We start from the raw sequence: 16,365 nt of genomic DNA on the forward strand, positions 1-16,365 counted from the left end.
CCGGCACACCGTGACGCGATAGAGCAACACTTGGCACTCGACTGGCCTGGACTGCGCTACAATAATGATTGCGGAACTGGGTCCGGGTCGACGAAATCAAGAATTCTCTTCGCCGTCGTAGTCGTCGTCCTCGCACCGTACGATGGCGCGAAGAAGCGGAAACGAAATGAAAGTAAACATTAGCATCTCGTGTGCGACAGTTTTGCATAAAACACAGTATCCGCGTATGATCTCGTGTATGCTCCGGTTTGTTTTTGGTGCCCGCAGCCCAGCACACAGGCCACTCGAGGCGTTCGACTTTAAAGGCTGGCGGCCAAGGCTACACACCCTCACCTTGCTATGTATGTATGCTAATGCTATTTATGGCGAACCGGTGTGTTTGAAAATTAGTCTCTTACTAGTCCTCCGCACCGTGGTGCACGTGATCCTTGAGAGATAGTCTCGCGTGAGGCACACATACACACGCAAACAGACAGTGAGGGCGCCCGCGAACCTTACTCGCTCCATTAATAATTCCCACGGATTACAACACGGCCGCATCCTGGGTGTCTTGATCCGGCGCCTCGTCGGAATTTATGCAGATTAGCTGGCATACAGAGGGACGGAGGAGGCTGGCCAACGGAAGACCGGAAACGGTTTCAATGTTCAACGTTCTTTTATTGCTGCAACATAATTTGGATGGATGGATATTCACGCGCCCGACGGCAACTCCCTCCAACTTGCTGCAACACTTTGTTCCCAAATGATGTTACTTGCGGCGCCGTCGTCGGTGTGTTGATTGCTGTCCACTTCAGTGGCCGCTTGTTAGCCGGGTATGGCCGCTTGTTAGCCGGGTATGGCCGGTTGACCAACCAACACTTTGCCGCACATCCATCATGGAATGTAATTTATTTCTCGAGCGTCTTATCGGGCCAAGCGAGAGCGGGCGTTAAGCGCTGTCTCGTTGTCCCAAAGGCAGGTCTCTAAAGTCCGAGCAACCACTAGCGCAAGTAACAAGGACTTTGCCGGCTGGACAGGATGCGTCTACACTCTCGGCCTCGGTGCCGTTTCTTGTCGCTCTGCAAAGTTTCCTGTTATCAACCGTCGAGATTCATCTTCATTTATTTTAATTATCCAACACACCAGCGGCACCAGCCAGCCAGCCAGCCAGCCAGCCAGCATCAGTTCTCTCTTTCTCTCTCTCTCTCTCTCTCTGGCCATGAAGGTGGTGAAATGGTGCACTACGATCTCGACGAGTTTTTTGCTCTTCGCTTGAAACCAACTCGAGCAAAAGGAGGAATGTCGGGAGTTCTTTGTTTCATTTGCGGTTTCATGGAGTCACCGGCCGAGTGTTGTAACATCTAATCGAATCAACTTCCATCCATTATGCGCCGCTTCCGGGGAGGTATTCCAGGAGGAAGTACAAGCGAGTGCCTTTTCTCTCTTCCCACGGCACGGTTCCGACATTCCACTGTCGTCCTTTCGATGCATGGTATGCCTTTGCATGCGCATCCCTTAAGTTCGACGCTCGATTAATGTAAGCCACACTGTGCCACATGTGACAACCAGTGTGCGGTCAGCAGGTCCGTCACCAAAAACTAATCAAATTAATTAGCCCAACACACGGGACAACACTCCAGCAGCAGAGCGCGAAACGTCCAGGAGTCGCGAAGGCATCGCGGCGACCCGGCCCGCCAAGCGACAGTGGAGAAGAGTCACCGCGAGAGCATGAGACTCGGTGTCGCGTCTGTCATCGTAAGTGTCAGACGTTGAGTGAGAAATAGAAAGATTTAATTACCATACAATTACAGTCCCATTAGACTAATGAAGAGAAATTAGATCCTTTCGGATCCCTTCGGATGTTGGTTTGGCTGGTGGACAGAATGGGGTTTTCGTGCGGTTCGCCCTATTCGGCCACGGCGACAATGGCTACTACGTACCGCGTTGTGCGGCTTGTCGAATGTGCGTGCGTCCATCAGTCCGTCCGTCGTAAATCGTAAATAACGGCCGCCGTAGGTCTTAATCTTGAGCTCGAGCCGGCTGCCGAGTGCCACTCAGCGAAAGGAGGAAGCAAGATCAAATGGCATGAATGCTACAAATGGATGGAGGCGGTCGTCCCTTCCGCAACGTCTCCAACATTACAATACATTTCGCCACATCGCGCCTGGCTTGTCGCAGGCCGGCACCCAAAGAGAATTCTCTTTTCTTCCGTCCCCGCTGGTGCCATGCCATGGAACAACGTCCGTCCCCAGTGGAATGATTTGCAGTTTTGCTGGCCTGAAGCCGAGAGCCTTTGCAGCGATGGTGGCCGAAGCACATATACACTTGGACACCAAACAACGCCATCACCTTTCTCGGAGAACAGAGGGGGTACGCTAAGTGGCCACCACGACAACAACAACCCGGTGCCAGTGTGGTCCGCGAAACCCGTGAAAAGCGTGAGATATTTCACGCCTGAACTACCATTTCGTTTCAACTTCCGTCGCCGGCCGAGGGCCAGGCTTTTAAACCGCGAGATCCGCGCTGCTGGGCTGCTTTCATAGACGAAGACGAGGACCGGAGTTGTTACACCATTTCCCCACCACGCTGCGAAGCGAGAATGGACCGTAATTAATTTCTAAAATTAATTCTTATGCAGCCTCCACATTCGCTCGTTCGCTAACTCCGGTCTCTCGGTCTCTCGGTCTCTCCGGTGTTCCGCCGGTCATTCGGACTTGTTCCGCATTTCAGTTTCACTTTGCTGCAAAAGGGCCTCGGCTGGAGAGGAATTGTGTTGCTCCAACAATAAGGGAACAACAAAGAGTGAAAGAGGCTCCACAACAAATTAGTTTCATTCGCGAGTGAAACATTGTGGAATGGAAAACCGGAGACCACCGGACGGACTGCGCCGGGTAAAAGACCGACTTGAACTTGGTCTCGGTTCTAAGCGCCCCCGGGTGTTTCCAGCCGACGCCGGGACCCGTCCGACCGAAACCGATGCGGGTGCGCATAGAGGATAGGGAACCTCCACACTTGACGAAGTTAATATCTCGAGCCCGTCGCTGCAGGGCCCTTGTTGTTACTTGGGCAACGCCATTATGTGCCACTTCCGGTTGGCCTCTAGATGGCTCTCTATTCATCGCGAAAGTTCTGACTCCAAAGTTGGAGTCCAACGTTCGGCACACGTCGCACCGGTTCGATGCAATTTATGCAACGTGTCTGGGGACGTGTCTCACGTTCCACTATGGGTGTGTTCTCCGGAAGTCAGCTTATACCACCATATGTAGGTGCATCGAAGTGCCTGGTCTAAACTGTAATTAAAGTTCTTTTCTGGCCGGGCGATTCTTTTTGAGGGGAGTCCAAAAGTGCTCACGTACTCACGCCACATCCGGTACGGCGACGAAGACGACCCCTGGACTGTCACCGATACTCAAGCAGAAGAGCAGAAGATGGTGGTGGTCCACGTTGCTCGGGCCCGGGGCTGCATATTGTTGCAACACATGATGTGCCACGTGCCAAGAGCGTCTTTGTCGGTTGCGAACACAATACCAATGTATTTTCGGGTGCAGCTGCAGTTGGTTACCGGAAATAAGCTTTTTTCGTTCTTGGCTGTTACTCCCTGTTGCCATGTTGCTTCTTGGACAACAGAAAATGTGAAGATGCGACGACAAGCGACTGCGATAAAGTGTAGCTGCAGCTGGAAGACGTTTTAATTGCTCTCAATGTAAACGTTCCACTGTCCCGTCCCACGTTTCCGTGGCAAATGGATTGTAAAATTAGATTTTCTTTCTTCAAAACAGGACGCCTCGTCTCGGAGCGTCCCTGGGAACGTGTTACAAAGTTACTGCGACGAGTGTTTGGAACTTTTTGGGAGCAAAATTCATCGCCAGTAGATAATTAGATGTTCAGGACGAGGAAGAGGAACAAGAACGAGTGTCCAGGGGACTGGGGAAAAAACAACAAACTACCCTGGTCTTTGGCCCAGTCCTCGAAAAGTCCTCGCAATGCCACAACCACAACAGCCACCTTGGCTTCCGGTAATACCGCGTGTTGTGTGTGCTCGGTCGGTTCCAGAGCGAAACGAGTCGTTCCAGGTGTCCCAAAGCATATTTACCCGAGCACACCGGGGAAGGACGCCCTATGGATTTGTATCCTATTCAAATGTAGTCTCCAGCCGGCCATCGGAGCACCGGTTTACCAGCGTAAAGCTCTATCATCACCTCGCATCATCCAAGCATCCAGGTGTGCAGTGAAGGTTGCTATGGTTTTACGGACCGGCATACCCCATTTTGACGTTTTGCCCTTGTGTTGTTCATGTGTGATGTGTGGTGCATTGGCTAGGTTGGCTGTGACGAGCTGGGTATTGGTGCAGGATTGCGGCAGAATCCCCGGACCGATGAAACGATGTTTGATGAGGCCTGAACCGGTCTTTCGCACTTTCGCAAGGAACACAAACGGGAATCGTAATAATGTCAATATTTCATCGTTTCAGGAAACACTCGGAAATGTACCCAGGGAGCTACAACGAGCGCATTAGCATCAATCGTACGCGTCGCCATAGCGTGCACGTCACTTGCATGTCCTGCGTTGGACATGAGGACAATCCTGGGAGATTTGCACGGTAGCCGCAATAACGGCGAGGGCGTACACGCGTGTACTGTTGTTGTTCCACCAGGTCCAGATTCCTGTTTTTGCTGGAGTGATGGTGCACCGTGAATGCATTTCAGATGCCCTTTGTGACCTGAGCAACCCAACTGAGGTCCGTGGTCGGTGGTCGGTCTCTGCTTGCCAGCTTTCAGTTGACACTTTCTGCAAGATTGGTGGAAAGCGTCCAGTGACAGCAACGATGAGGAGTGCGCGCAACCCATGTCCATCACCAGGAATACAGGACACAGGACTTGGTCTGGAAGTCAAGAGCACCAATCATCACGCAATCTGCGTGTGTTCCTTCTTGGCATGGTGCGGGAACTAAATATCCGGAGAAATCCTTCTACTGTGCATCAAACAAAACCATCACCACTTCGGCTTTCGTAGAGACAAACTTGTACCACTCACTCGTGACCACTAACAGGGGCAGGACCATACGTCGGGAACCGACAAAACCATGCTGCTAAATAGCGAGAATTGGTTTTTTTGCGGTCTGGTCGCATATTTAACTGGATTCCGAATTGCGTTCCATCGTCCCACAGTAGATGCTGCCCTCTTATCTGATCGTCACACGTATTAGCATGGCCATAGTCACATCACACATCACGATAAGCCATCTTTCGTGTGTAGGAGGCTAACGACAAAAACACGGTAGAACGGATCGCTTAGCGGTAACTCCTAGTACGCCTCTGTCCTAGTAGTGCCGCTGGTAGATTGAGGTCACCAACCATCCAACGATGAAGAAGAACGGACCTCAGAGGTCCGGTCCGGAAGACCATTCCAGCCCCAAAATACGCACTTTTCGGTCTCCGCCCTCCTCAGCAAACAGAAGGCGAACCTTAACCTCCCGGTGTCTCGCTGTCTGCCTTCCGAAAGCGAAGGATCAGAGGGAGGAGTAACCGCCTGTAAGCGAAACTTGTTAGCAGCATTTGTCATTTGCTCTCCTCGCTCCATTTGACCGAACTCCAAAGGCTCTGCGCGGCATCGCATACACCGAGACCGAGCATCGAGAGTAAGAAGGAGGGCGAACGAGCGTTATTTGCGGTTTTGCAAGCATCAGCCAACACTTGACATATATAATTTCGTGCCCATGGTCCATGTGGGGTGTGCTGGGGAGGGGGAGGTGCCATCCTTCCATTGTGTGGTTAGACGGTTACACACACACACAGCGTCAGCCACAGGCCCTCTGTGGCGGAAAAAGGGGTTGGACAAAAAAGTCCTCCGAACAACCGATCGAGAGAAGGGAAAAAGAGGGCGACGTGATGGGCTGCTTTGGCTGTCCGTTTTTGCCACGAGCTACCGGCTCGCTGTGGCTCCCGGGGATAGCTGGTGTTCTGGCGCATCGAAAACAGCCCATCAATCCACCGCAAAGTCCGACCAATGCCGGCGACGAGGTGGACGGTGGCAGCAACAACAACAACTGCAACACAACAGAAACCAGGAGCGCGCCCTCTTGACCATGCGGTTGTCGAGCTCGGTGCCGGCGCTGAGCTTGACTTGACTTGCAGTAGGCTGCGACTGCTACTCTTTTACATCCTTTTTACGCCTTCAGTCAGTGGAGACTCGGTCGGGGTCTGACGCAAGCAAGCAGCACGGAAGACAGTTTTAGTGGCTGCCGGTGACGGAGAAACATTGAAGCATCCACCACCACCACCACCACCATCAGCATCATCATCATCGCCTGGTGCTGCTACTACTCGTTGGCTTCTGTGTGACCCATACGACGGCCAAGCGACTGCGGTACGTGCCTTTCGGTGGCGTGGCTTGACGTTCGGCCAAACTAACCGACTAACCCACTCCGCCACAGGAAGAGGAAGCACATCTTAGGGGAGTGGTGGGGGTCTCATGAGATTAAAATCAGCTAGCCTCATCATCGTGATCATCATTGTGATCAGGCAGCAGGCTACTCATCCTACTCATCATCATCATCATCATCATTTGTCTCTTCTATTTTCTTTTTTTTTCCAACAACCGCTGGCTTGTATCGCCTCGTTCGCCATCTCGTCGTCGCTATTATTACTTGCGATGCGGAAAACCAACCGAACCACCAACCACCGTGTGCGTCCCGTCCCCAGAGAAAGAAGTGTGCTTTGGTGAACACGAACAAGTACTTCCACGGAAACAAAGGAAAGGATAAGAAGCGTCCTGTTCGAGCTTTTCATGAACCGTCCTCATATGCTGTGGAACGGAATGAAACCGCAACACAGCTGCTGCTGCTGCCGATGCCGATGCCGCTGCTACATTAAACTATTCTTTTGAGAGCTAGCATTTTATGATATTTATGCTGTCGATGAGCCGATGATGGGCACACGCATGGGCCAATTGGTAACACCCGGTAATACAACGCCTACTCTGATTATCGCTCAATCAGGCTTAATTTCTTGGCAAATTTTCAGATTTCCACCAAAGCAGGCTGGCCGCCGCTAGAAACCGTTATAATACCATGGGAGGAAGCATGTTTGGCCACCGTTTTTGGATTACCCTATGGCCATGTGCACCATTAATGGCGCACAACCCCATAATGAGCTCGATAACTGGCTGGCTGGTTGGCTGGCTGGCTGGCTGACGCCTTGTTTTGGCATCTTACCGGGTGTTCAGTGTTCTTGGCAGGACCACGGTTCGACCACGAATCGATCGTCGGCTGGCACCAGCTGGAGCTGGTAGCACACCTTCTCCAAACCCAAGCGGTGACCACGGGTATTGGCGGAAATCGAAAACCCACAACGAATGGCTAATAGCTTCGGTTTCCCGTTCCCCTAAAATTATGCATCCTCTCACCTCTCACCGGGCCCTTTAATGGTGGTATTCAATTGGCATTCGTTTATGGCTCGTCGTTGTCGACATGACGTGGGCATGCCGGCGATGCGTGGTTTGCGGTTTGCGGCACCGCCACCATCCTTTCTTGGCACAAACCTTCTTCTTTCTTCTCCGCAAACCGCGAACGTCAATTCCAGCGTGCCGAGCGCGCACGGAGTGACGATGATGACGATGCAGTGCCCAAAAGTTTTGCATCGGGTACATGGTCCGCGCATTTGTTGGCCGGATTTACCGCTAGCTCAATCGCGAATCAATCGGTCAATGACAGCAGTGAGGGAGTGAGTGAGTGAGTGTTTGGCAAAAGTTAGTCATCCATCCGGGGGAAGGGGAAGTGTTTTTTTTAAATGGCCACGTCCTGAAGCGATCGATCGCGCGGTATAGGGAAGTTGCCCAGGCTCTTGCCCTGGGGCTTCTGCGACACCGGGAGAGCGCACGGTGCGGTTGTTGATTGATAAGGGTTTCGGTGGTCGCGAAATTTGATTAATTGTCTAATTACTTTCGGCCATTCGCCCCGTGGGTCAATCAAATGAAAACCTACAAGCCACGCCACGATCCCCGATGCCTATAGGTTGCTGTTGCTGCTGATGCTTCTTTCTTGGTTCGCGGTGGTTCCTGGCGTAAATTGAAAATCACTGCCGAGGACCCAGCTGAGGGTTTTTGTGGCCAAATTTAGCTCCGCATTTACTGGTGGCAGTGGCGGCTGAGAGTTTGTTTTCCCCTCCCTCCCCGAATGGAGGAGGCATTATCCTGGATTTATCCAAAAGCAGCAACAAAAAACGAACGAACCCCTAACGAACGACCGTTTTGTTCCGTTCCGTGTAAAAATAACCGGGTAAAGCCCGGGTGAATGGCCGAGGAAAACGGAAATGTGAAAGGGAAGAAGGAAAAGTCAACCGAGAACGCGTTCTACGCGCTGTTTTCACGCTTCGGACGCGGCCAACAAACCATTTTCCGGGGTGGTGCTGGTGGTGGGGGGACGATGATGAAAGGACGCGCACCACGGTTAAGCGTCCTTTGTGTGCGTTTCCCTCTCATTCTTTCTGATTTTCGGACCACCCCGCTCCTCCCGTCTGCGTGGATGCGTAAAAATGCGGGAAAAGCCCATTAAACGGCATGCAGCGATGTGGCTTCCAAGCGGAGAGTCGGTCCTTTCCTTTTCGGTTGAGATTTTCACCGCGAAGAGTTATCCAACGGAATCTAGCAGCGAATCCGCACCGAGGGGGAAAGGACCTTCCTACAGCGCATTACATGGATTTTTTTTAAAGATTTTCCAGCAATTTTCATTGCTCAGAAACTCAGGCATGGTCCAGGAACTTTAAGGCTCATTAGAGCGAGCTGCCTGCTCTTGAATTTCCTCCCCTATAACCGGACGTCTGTTTTGTGGTTTTTTTCTTGTGAAGGAAAGCGTCACTTGGTAACTCCTTCGCCAGGTGGGGTCAAAAGCGAGAAAAGTAAAGTTTTCCTCCAAAAACTCCGTTTTCATGTTTTTTTTCTGTCTGTTAAAAAAATGCTATCCAGGTGAGGAAGAAGGATGCTTCAAACGGTTATACATTACCGGCACCAACCTGCGCAGGTTAAAGGTCACGTGCGATAGAGGAGGAGTGAGTCACAATGCCCGCTGCGTCACCGACAGTGACTCAGTGGACAAGGAGTGCAACTCGCCCCGTTGCTCCAAGTTCAAACTTCTACTATCACAACAACACCAGCGCACCAGGGTGCGCACAGGCCAGGCTAATGGAATTATGCTAAGCTTGAGCACGATCCAAGTAAAGTCGTTCCCCCGCCCAAAAAGGTGGCCACGACACTGGGTACCGGGGTGGTGGCCACACAGAACCAAGAACAGCTTGAAGTTGATTTCCGTTTCGAGAATTCCGGCACTTTTTCCGGCTTCCATTCTTGGCACACTGGGAGAGAGAGAGAGAAAGGTACCGGTTGGAAAACTTCTTCTTCATTCGCCAATTTCCCTTCATTCATACCGCTCGCTCGGTCCATTCGTCGCGTTGCAACTGGCAATCGAATGGCCGGAACCTCCTGCTGCTTGGACATCGGACAACTCTGGTGCGCACTAAACACTCACAAATACAGAGCCAGTCCGGGGGCAGTCTTATTATGCAGTTTTGCACCGACTAACGGTGCCAGAGACGATTGCGACATCGGCGGCGGATCGGATCACACTTCCAGAACACACTTCCTTTTTCAACAGTTTGTCGAAGCTGGCAGGTCAGCGACAAGCGACAACAACGACGTCGAGAACGACGACAACAACAACAGCAGGAGCAACACCAGTTAATCCGTTGCTTCGTTCGTGCGGCAGATTCCCCGTGTTCGAGGAAAAACTATTCAATCAATTGAGGTCCGTGTACGGTCGGCCCTCGTCGTCGTCGTCGTGTTTGGGAGAGTTTCAATCTTCAATCCCGACTGAGTTGTTTCCGTCTCGGCCACCGAGAGGAACGAGAAAGTTTATGCTGGTGTGTTCGCGTTTGGAATGCTTTAGCGTTTAAACAACGCTAAATTTCGCGCCTGCAGTTGGTGATTGAATTGAGAATTTTCCTGCGGGTTTGCCTTAACTGCACCGCATTCCAGTTCCCAGCCCTCGGGGATACTCGGCCCAAGAAAAAAAATGAAAAACTAAAGCCAGCCAGCGATACAGTTATTGATTTTCCCCTTGGATCATCCACGATTGAGGGCATCATATGCTATGCAGCCGACGACCTATAAAGCGATCGACCGGGCGCCCCTTAATCAGCGCGCTACTTCCAATGAGAGCATCCAGGTTTTTCGGGGGTTTTTATTTGTTTTTCCTCTCCCCCTCCATTTCGAACTCGATTCGTGGCCGCACTAACAAAGGCAACAGAAGCAGCAGGCGCGAGAAAACCTAAATACTCGAAGGGCAGCGCATATGCGAGCGCTCCACATACCGGGCGGGCGCGCGAACTAGCTTCTAATTAAATCACTCTGCGCGGTGTTGTTGTGATCGTGAGTGAGGGTGTTTTTGTTTTTTTTTTGTTGGAATTTGTGCTTTTCACACCCACGGTTGAGTGGCTCGCGCCATTTCCCCCCAAAACAAACCTCATTTCCATCAACCCCCGTTTTGGAATGGAAATTCAAAGCGATGAGGTTCGGGTTGCTCGCCTGCCTAGGCCTAGGCAGGTTTTTTTTTTGCATGCAAGTCAATGAACGATCGTGCGCGATCGGTGGACCGTGCTGCGTGGTATGTGCGTGAGTCGATCGAGCGATCCTGGCTGGCACATTCCGTTCGTGGCCGTTTTGTGTTCGGCATCTCTCGCGCCGTGGATCAATAAAAAGTCAAAAATTTCTCCTCGAATCGCTCGCAGTAAGCCATGATGCGCCGGCATCTATGGCATGGCATGCTTGTAGCTGCATAGCAGCAGCAGCAGCAACATAAACACCCTGCCTTTGTTGCCTGCTTTGGGATTGCTGATGATGCTCTGCGAGTGGCGCTAACGGTCAAGCGGCTTTCGTCGAAGACTTGCGATGCGATAAGCGACGAACGGGGCACGATGTAATACAGCAGCGCACACACATACACACACGCGCGCACACACATGGCGCACCGGAGCAGCATATTTAAACATGATGGTGATCGCTTCTCCCCGCCTGGCAAAACGGTACCTTGGTGTGCCGGCAAGCAATTAGCTACCCATCATCAACCAATAGAGGAGGAGGAGGTGGCCCCACGGATGCCAATCGGTTTTTCCACCGCTCCCTCCCCCCTCCCTCACTCCCTGTTTTCCCCACGTTGTTTTTCGGATCGAAGAAGAGCAACAAACGGGTTATCGCGGTAGTGTTGTTGCGTGCAACGATAGCCTTCATTCCCTCTCCATTTTTCTTCTTGTATGCGCTGTCGGGATGCCATTTTCGATTCCAGCTGGCCTCATCATCCCACCCGTGCACTGAAGCGTAAAGACCCAAAGAAAGATAGTCAGCGAGAGGCATGGTGGTGGTGGTGGCCACTTATCTTTAGTTTTCGCCTCGGCCTCGCGGGCGTGTACATACTACAGACAGCAACATACACAACGCACGGTTGCGGTCGTGGTCGCGCTGGAGTGCGTGCCGGTACCGTTGCTTCTTTGTGGCTTTGTGCCACACTGCCCTGCGAGTTCTGACCAGGGAAAATGAGTTGTCGATCAACCACGAAGACCGAATGATTAACATCATTCCCTCTTTATGACCCCTTTGGTTGCTCTTTGTTAAGAACCGAAAGAAGGTTAATCGTGGCGTGTAATGGAGTTTCCACGCGTTTGCACGAACCAATCAATCGATTTGTCCCCTCACACGCGCGCGCGGACGGGGCCAAACAAGCGAGTTCTTTTATAGCAAACTAGCGGGGCTCATCTCTCTTGCGGTTGTGGCTAAAAATTCAAATCTAATGCCCTGCCCGTAACGTGTGACCCTAATCGTTTTGGGCCAGCTTCTTCTCGGGCCTTTTTTCCATGCCAAAGGAAAAAGCGATTTAAAGGGGGAGCATCATCATCGGCGGCGGCGGCCGTGGCGAGGTGAAATGTGTTAATGGTCTTACGCTTTCGCTGCTCGCCCGGTATTTAGATCGCAGGCGCGCGGGCGCGCGATGGTTTCGTGATTACGATCGCAGTGATGCACACGCGACCGGTGGGCGCCCGGCATTTTTGATGCAACCTCCTCCCGCTCTGCACACCGATTTTTGGCGCGCACTTTTTCGGCGATGTTTGGACTGCTGCGTTTTGCTCAGGTGAAAGCTCGGATGTTAATGAGACGAGAATGTGGCACGTCGTCGAATGTGTGCCTTCAAGGAATTGCCTTCTCCCTAGCGCCGGGCCCGGGGTTTTTAACGCCAAATTTTACACGTTTTCATGAGTAATTATCATGTGTTTGTGTCATCTTTTGTGTGACCGTGTTCGTTAGCATCGCGCGCTGCAGCTATTTCATGTTTGTAGCGCTTTGTATTGCCAATGTTTTGTTCCCTTTTTACCATTTTACCTTTGCCATTGTGTGTTCTGTGTTTGCTTAAAGCATTCCTTTCCTTTTCTAACACCGATGAATGTGTTTCTACCGTGCGTCCCAAAGGGATCTCACCTCGCGCGAGGATCCCGGAACCCGGTGCGCTGAGACATTCCTCATATTTCATCATTTCCCATCAAATAAATTCCATTCTTTGGCCACCGGTAGCAGTGTGCCGGGCCCCCCGGTTACATGCTGCAATACGCAAGGACCGTGTGGCGATGTCATCGGGTACCCTTTTTCTCGCTGAAACTTCTCTCCTCTCTGACCCATAGCCTAGCGACAAGGAAGGAAGGGAGGTGGTATACAGATGACCGTTAATTTATCTTCCTTTCCCCCCCTACACCGTGCTGTCACCGATACACACACACACACACACACGGGGGGCGCGCAACTCGTTTCTCTTATTAACATTATCCGCATTACAGCACCGCCAGAGCGCTACATATCGCGGACGCGCTCGCTACGGCGGTGCTAAAACGGTACCAACCACCGACCCTCGTCGTAACCTCGTCCTCGTCGTCATCGTCGTCGTTGTCGTCATCGTCGTGGTCGTCAAAGCTAGATTGTGTGACCCAGAAAATGGGGTAGTGGGGGGAGAGAGAGACGCACACACACACATATATAGCTGTGGTTCGTGGGTTTAGCGAATGGCTTTCAGCGTTTACGCCGATTAGAATCTCGGTCCGGACCTCCGGAGCACTCGTGGTCCTGCAGGCGACAGCTCGTACGGACGTACGTACGTGCGAAGGGGATGCAAGTGACAGACCCGACCGACTGCTGTACTGACCACAACTAGGGGGGTTGGGTACGACGGAACCCGGTTCCATGCGACGTGATTGCGCGACGAGGCGAATGTCAATGCCAAACCCCGAGCCGAGAGCTCGCTTGGACGCTGGTGAGGGCGTTTAAGACCCGTCACTCCCTCACGATAACCACCACCATCAGCAGGGTTGGTTTAATTTATGAGAGCGACAATTATAAAATAATCAACCTGCTCTGAACCTGCTCCTCCTGAAAAACTGTTCCGCTCCGCTCTGCTGTGTGGATTATGATGTCGTGCTTTGCTGAGTGTTTCTGAGAATACAGTATTCTCCGTTCGGTGTTCCTTCAAAGAGGTTCTCCCTCAATGTGGTATTCATCCATCGTCCCCTCAAAATAAAGAGGGCTTTCAACGATACGACGCGGAAATCCCTGGTTGGGAATACCATCGAACAGTCCGACCGCTTCGCAATATCGATGCCAATAGCGGGAATGTCTTTTAGCGAGACATGAATTGAAAGAACAGCTATCGTCGACATCCACTGACTGACAACTCTGCGGTGGAACGCTTTAAACACAGCTGATGTCGTCGAGCTGCTGCTGCTGCTCTGTTTGACATTCTGGACCCCGGATTGACGCTCCATTTTCTTTCTACAATCCCCAAGCGGACCATTTCGTGTGATGAACGCATTGCTGAACGCGAGGTTTAAAAGTAAAATTTCTCGGAAGCATTAGGAAGTGGAAACGCAACACAAGCATCATTGTTCGTTACGCACCCTTCGGGCACCGAGGAATGGCTCCCCCCCGGAGGTTTTTTCTTCTTCCTCTCGACCAACTTATGTTCTCATAATTCCCGACGACGACGTAGAATTCCCACTAATGGAGAACAATTAGCCGGCAGTAGCGAGAGACGTTTCCGTTTCTAATCATTCCAGCTGGAACCTTCTAAATCATTTTCACTTCGTTAAACGCACGATCCGTGCCGTGCGTTCTTCGTGCATTGATCAAGGTGTGTATGTGTGTGTTTGGGGGTCAAAAATGTTAATTACTTTCTCCAGCCAGCCACACACCTTCCTAAACATGGTGTCTTTCTCTTGTTCTCTTTTTTTGGTTTGGTTTGTCCAATGTGCGCTTCTCTTGATCATCATCAGCGTCATCATCATGATCTTCTTGTTGCGACAACGAGGCACCTCCCCTAAATGCACCTTCTACCTGCTACCATCCTCAGCATATTCTTCCTCAGGTTTCCTCCCCTTGCTGCTCTGCCCTTTGCTTAATCAATATTTATGTTTACTCCGATCCGGATCGCGGCACCTCCGGCTAATGGGGTGCGCCTCGTCGCTTACCGCTAAACTGTTTATGCTCACCTCCCTTCTCCCTTCCCCCCTAAAAAGAGGGTCTCTAGTCCCAAGCGACGTAAAAGAATTTCGGTTTTATGAACCTAATGCCGACCGTGGGTCGGTTTTATCATCCTTCCGTTCCCGGTTTCCCCTGGGGTGGGGTGGGTGGGAGGGACAAGTGTCCTCCGTACATTTCTGGAGTCGGGGGAATGGTCTAGGCGGCGATATATTGAGCAGCGAAAGCTCATAAAAGCTCGCGAGCATATTCAACGCGATACATATGTGTATGTGTATGCTGTCGTTGTCCCTTAGCCGATGATTGATGCGTTGCGACGATAAAAAAGGAATGTGTGTCGAGGTGTCCTCTCCCCCGTTGGAGGGTGTGGAAATATCGGGAAAATATAGAGGTTCATGGATGGTTCATGCGGTTCAACTCTGAGCAGCAGCTCCTTTCGCAGCTGAGCTCATCCAACAAGAGGGCAAAGGACCGATAAACCCCCCTTTCTGGTGTCCACAAACTCCCTCCGGTGGCAAGTATTGGGTACAGGTTGGCCCAGAAAGGGGTTACTTCCGGTTTGCACACCGAGACACCGTTTGGCATCGGGGAAAATCGCATGAACGATTTCGCGGCGGCACATATTGCGGTTCGCGACCACCCGGATTCCCCCCCCCCCCCCCACCAGCGTCTCCAGTCCTGTGGGCGGGCCTTTCCCTGTTTTGATATTCCGTAACCGTTCGATCGGTTTTCGGAAAATTTCATTTCCCCGCAGACCATCGGCCAGAAAGGCGGAACGAGGAAGGCGTAAACGTATCCTCAGAACTCGGTCTCTTCGTCGTCGTCGTTGTTGTCGAAGCCTCTTGTAGCGCAATACAAGACAGCATAGTACCAAAAGGGGCCTCCCTTTACTGCTGGAAATCGGGCATAATATGGGGCTTGAAACGGGAACGCTTCCCGCTATCAGCAGCAGCTGCAACATCGAGCTGCAGAAGACGCGCCAGACGTTGCGTCAATGTTGCGCGTTTTGTGTGTGTGTGATTAATCCCGCTTCGATGCGCGCGCTGCGGATGCGGAATTAGTTTTCCATCCATCCGGACCAGAATCCAGAAGGCGGCAGGAGGAGAGTCAGCATCGGGGAGAAGGAAGTGAGACGAAATTGATTATTACGGTGCTTGGCCTGTCATGTGGATCAGCATGTGCAGTGAGCAGCAGCTGGTGGCTGCATGTCCGGATACCGGTGTTGATGAGCCCCCCGGTACATTTGCTTGGACACCGTTGAGTCCCACCAGCTCCCGCTCTAAACCGGTTGCACGCGATCTCAAAACCGATTGAACCGGAGGATAGAATTCCGCTTATCTCATGGAGACATGAAGCCACGGTCCTGGCCGCGGTCGATGCAAATTGCGGTCCCTTGTCTGCTCGGGATGAGTAATCGAGGATCGCGCAAATCGCGCGAAATGAATGCAGTTTGTGTACCGGTTCTGCAAGGAACCTGGGGGAGAGTTCAATGCGGTCATCTCTCTGCGCTCCCAATAGTTGGCCGACAGGTTGTCTGTTCAAGTGGTGCCTCCTATTAACGGGAACTCCTGTTCCCTGGAGTCTCGCGGTATGCAGCTGTCAACTCATTTAGCATTTGAAAAGCAGTTGCAGTTGCAGTATCTCTAGTGGCTTCAGCGACCTAGTTCTAGTCGCCTCGACGGTCAATGGAGGACTATTTGAGGATTCTGATCGTTCAGATTTCGGACCCCCCCCTTCAAAGGACGATCTATCAGTCGCTAAGAAGGGCTAAGGACCACTCGCACTCACACACGCTCTGTGAGTACCCGCGGTCGGTGAGGTCAATCT

The 16,365-nt window shown here is 51.9% G+C and overlaps 1 protein-coding gene and 1 long non-coding RNA gene across 3 annotated transcripts in view; one reads left to right on the forward strand and one right to left on the reverse strand.

Moving 5' to 3' along the window:
- The window catches only part of LOC125948358 (rab3 GTPase-activating protein catalytic subunit), a 112,577-nt gene that overhangs the window by 85,074 nt on the left and 11,138 nt on the right, over window positions 1-16,365 (forward strand). The gene's annotated exons all lie outside the window — the stretch shown is intronic.
- LOC125948367 (uncharacterized) overlaps window positions 1-16,365 on the reverse strand; it is an 88,336-nt gene that overhangs the window by 70,842 nt on the left and 1,129 nt on the right. The window lies entirely within an intron of this gene.

This window comes from Anopheles darlingi, chromosome 2 (genome assembly GCF_943734745.1).
Source record: "Anopheles darlingi chromosome 2, idAnoDarlMG_H_01, whole genome shotgun sequence".
In the NCBI taxonomy this organism is placed as follows: Eukaryota; Metazoa; Arthropoda; class Insecta; order Diptera; family Culicidae; genus Anopheles; species Anopheles darlingi.